We start from the raw sequence: 3960 nt of genomic DNA, 5'->3' as shown, positions 1-3960 counted from the left end.
GAGCCAGGACTTTATAACCATGACAACACCATCATGACAATACATTTATGGAGCAATAGTTTGTGGTAGGACTGTCCCCATTTGTATATATTTACCTATCTAAATCTCTTAACAACTCTTAGCCATAAATACAGTTATCTCCATTTTTCAGTTGGAGCCTTGAAGTTCTTTAACAATAAATAGGCAGTGTGGCTATGCATGTGGACTCTCCCAGCCCTCTGTGTCTGAGGCTGGGTAGCCTCAGGCATGTAATGGTTGACATTAAGGTATCTGAGACTTGCTTCACACAAGCTTCTGTGTGCATTTGTGTGTGTAGGTGGGAGTGTGTGGCATGAAGGGGTAAGAGATGAAAAAGATTGGCCATGTTTAACTGTATGTTGGACACATTCAGATTCACGATTCTTTTCTTGGAATTTTCTGCCCCATAAAGATTAGGGGCAGAAGCTCCCTGTGCCTGTTGGGCGGTATAACAGCAACAACAACCTGACATACTGCGTGCCAAATACCGTGGTGGTGTGCTACAAGCATCATTTCAAAGACTTTTTTTTTTTTTTGAGACAGAGCCTCAAGCTGTCCCTCTGGGTAGAGTGCTGTGACATCACAGCTCACAGCAACCTCCAACTCCTGGGCTCAAGCGAGTCTCCTGCCTCTGCCTCCCAAGTAGCTGGGACCACAGGCACCCGCCACAACGCCTGGCTATTTTTTTTTGGTTGCAGCCGTCATTGTTGTTTGGTGGGCCCAGGTGTATGTGGCTGGTGCCTTAGCCACTTGAGCCATAGGTGCCGAGCCCATTTCGAAGAGTCTTGATGGATATTATCATTCCTTCTAGAGGTAGATGTTTATTGAGCCCCCTATGTGTTAGGCACTGTGCTCATAAGTGGACTTTGCCATCTAGACTGGGGCACTTACCTTAGATCAGTAAACACATAAACAAACCATAGTCACTGGTGACCAGGGCAAAAAGGGAAATGAACCCAGGAATAGAGAAGGATCTACAGACGAGGGGTGGGGGGAGGGCAGGAAAGGCTTCTCTGAGAAAGAGCAGTTCATCTGAAGGATGAGAAAGGCAGCCTCATGAGAGCAGGGACGGAGGAAGAGGAAGGGCAGTGCTACGAACAGGAAGAGCTTGTAGTGTTGGAGAACAGAAAGGCTGGAAGGTGGTAGCTAAGGGGAGAGTGGTAGGAAGGCCAGTGAGATAGGCAGGGCACAGATCATGTGGAGTCTTGTGGGCCATGGTGAGGAGTTTAGATTTTTTTCTGAGACTAATCTAACCTATAAGCTGTATACTACTAATAACCCATTTTATAGGCTAGTAAAGTGAAGCTCAGAGAGGTTAAGTAACTTGCCCATGGTTGCACCGCTGGATAGGATCAGGGCAAAGACTCTAAACTCGGAAAGCCATACCTTCACTGCTATGCTGAACCCCCTCAACCCCCATGAGGAGTCACCAGGACTGGGTTATATTTCTGGCTCCATCTAGAGACCTTCATTTCCTTATTTGAAGAATGGGAACAATACCTTCACTGTGTTGCCCCTTTGCTCTTTAGGGGCCAACTTCTAGAAAATGCTTTCAGGTTGCACAGGGTTCATAAGGGAGAGGGGTCTGGATGCTGCTGAGAGAGCATCCCCCTTACACCAAACAGGCCCCCCCACCTCCTCAAGACTGGCAGACCCATCAGCAAACCTCTGCCAAAGGGCTAGTAATGGCTTCAGCTGGCAGAACTCTGCCACCCAGCCCCTCTCCCCTTCATGGGTTGCACCCCTACCGGCTCTCCCAAGACAAGGCCAGCCAGCTCCATCATTCCTTCATGAATAAATCCTTCAACACCCAGCTGTCATGTTACCTCCTCATAACATGAGGTCAGTTCCTTCCTCTCATCAGCTCCCATCCCCTCAGTGTGCATGTGTGTGTGTGTGCACGCATGCACATTCGTCCTTCAGACTGTAAGCTCCTAGAGGGCAAATAATACTTTATTTGTATCAGGCCCTTGCATATCATAAGAACTCAATTCACACATATTGAATGAAGGACATGATTATAATATTTTCCTTCCTGCAAAGTGCCAGACATGACCCATTCCAAAAACATTGAGCTGGAATTGAGGGACTGTAGATTCTAATCCCCCTTCCAGCTGGGACAGTTTTCCTTTGCGGACACTGAGAATCCTGGGGCCTTGCTACCTACATCAGATCTGTGTTCCGACAATCAAATGGCACCAATGCTATGGAAACAAACAGGGACAGTGGAGAACACGCTGCAATTATAAGGGTTGACAGCTTCTCAGGGACAGGGACATTGCCTTCCACTTCTCTGTATGACCAGAGTCCTTAGGGCTAGGGCACAGCAGGCACTTAGAACATATTTTTAGAGTGAGCAGGTGTTTGGTGGTTCTGCTACAATTTGCTATGTGGCCTTGGGCAAGTAAACTCCCTTTGGTGGGGTCTGAGTCTCCCAGTTGAGAAATGAGGAGGGACTATGGGCTAGTTCTGTGGTTCTTAATCTGTTGGGGCTGGATGAAGAGTCAGTGGGTCCTTTTAGACTCCAAAGAAATCACGGACCCACTCCCAGAAAAATGAGGGGGGGGGTGAGACCAGTTTCCTGGGTTCCATGGACCTCAGTTAAGGCCCCTGTATAATGGAAGATCTCTGAGTGTTCCTCTGGCCCTGATATTCTAGATTCTCTTTCAGGACATTCCTTCAGGTCACTCTAGGTCCTCACAATGAAGCATTTTTCCCTGAGATTTCTTGAAGACTCCTTTTCCTCCAGCTGGAGATCAGCTCAGGAAGGTTGGGGGTGGGGCCGAGTCTATTAATATCCCTTCCTCAGCTGATTAACTCTCCATTAATTTGCACTCTGTTTCTAAGCAGAGCGGGAAGAGCCAAGCTAATGGGCCTGGGGAAGAGGAGAGGGGCGGTAGGGCTCGGTGATGCATTGCCTTAGCTGTTAACGGCTGGCCTGGAGGAAGCAGTGGCCCATGGCAGGGACTCCTGTTATTCCCAGCTGGGCTCAGGGCCTCTCAGCCTGCTGGCAGTTCCAGAGCACAGGGAGCAGGGGAGTGAGGGGAGGCCTCTTGTTGGTCATTTTTGTTGTTACCCAACCTGATGGGTGCTTCTTGAGGTCTTTGCCCATTTGGACTCTTTTTAGCTCTGTACCTGGTGCTCAGTAAGTCACTGTTGGGACTTTTAGTCCTGGGTTCTAGTCCTTGACCCTAGGACCCTTGACTTTCTGTGTGACCTTGAAAGGTCTCTCTTTACTGGGACTTTATTCCCCACAACACACCAAAAAATAAAGATTGGCAGATAGGCTTCCTCATGGGTGCCAGCTATGGTTGACTGGTAGTTGTTTCTAGGAGCCCTGCATCAAGAAAAGTGCTGGTGTGGAAGAACCAGTGCCACACTGGCTGGCAGATCGGGCATCCTTGGTCACTACATGATTCCTGAGAGCCCTTCCACCTCTGATACTTGTGATTGTTCACAAAGTCTCTGCACCATTTGTTCATCTCCCTGGGAAGGAGTGGGAATTCTTAGTTTATGCATTGCTGATGATGTCATTTCTGGATGACTTCCCTCTAGAATCTGGTCTTTGAGACACTAAGCCCAGTCTCCTACCATTGTCCATTGTTTGGCCCATTCATTCTTTTAGTCACTGCATCTGCCATAGCACCTCCCATGCCCCAGGCACTGAGCAAGGCACTCGCCCTCTCTCAACACTACTTCCAGACTTGGCCTTCCTGGGCCCCCTGGGGGAGGTGGTGGCCAGGGAAATGACTTGTCCAAGGTCACTCTGTCAATGGCAGAGCCCCATGTGGTTAGCCCCAGGAGTGGTCATTCAGCCCCAAGATCCAGGATCTTAACTCCCTGTCAAGCTGGACAAGTTATTCTGGGAACACAGGGTTGGGAATCTGGCCTGAGGGTTGAAGAAGACTCACAGGTGGTGGGCAGGGAGCAGCCAAGTGAGTC

At 49.1% G+C, this 3960-nt stretch overlaps 1 protein-coding gene across 1 annotated transcript in view; it reads left to right on the top strand.

Moving 5' to 3' along the window:
* The window catches only part of PPARGC1B (PPARG coactivator 1 beta), a 112205-nt gene that overhangs the window by 84185 nt on the left and 24060 nt on the right, over positions 1-3960 (top strand). The gene's annotated exons all lie outside the window — the stretch shown is intronic.

Source organism: Otolemur garnettii, unplaced genomic scaffold (assembly GCF_000181295.1).
Source record: "Otolemur garnettii isolate 467f Iridium unplaced genomic scaffold, OtoGar3 scaffold00003, whole genome shotgun sequence".
Classification (NCBI taxonomy): domain Eukaryota; kingdom Metazoa; phylum Chordata; class Mammalia; order Primates; family Galagidae; genus Otolemur; species Otolemur garnettii.
This window is presented reverse-complemented; position numbering and strand designations above follow the sequence as displayed.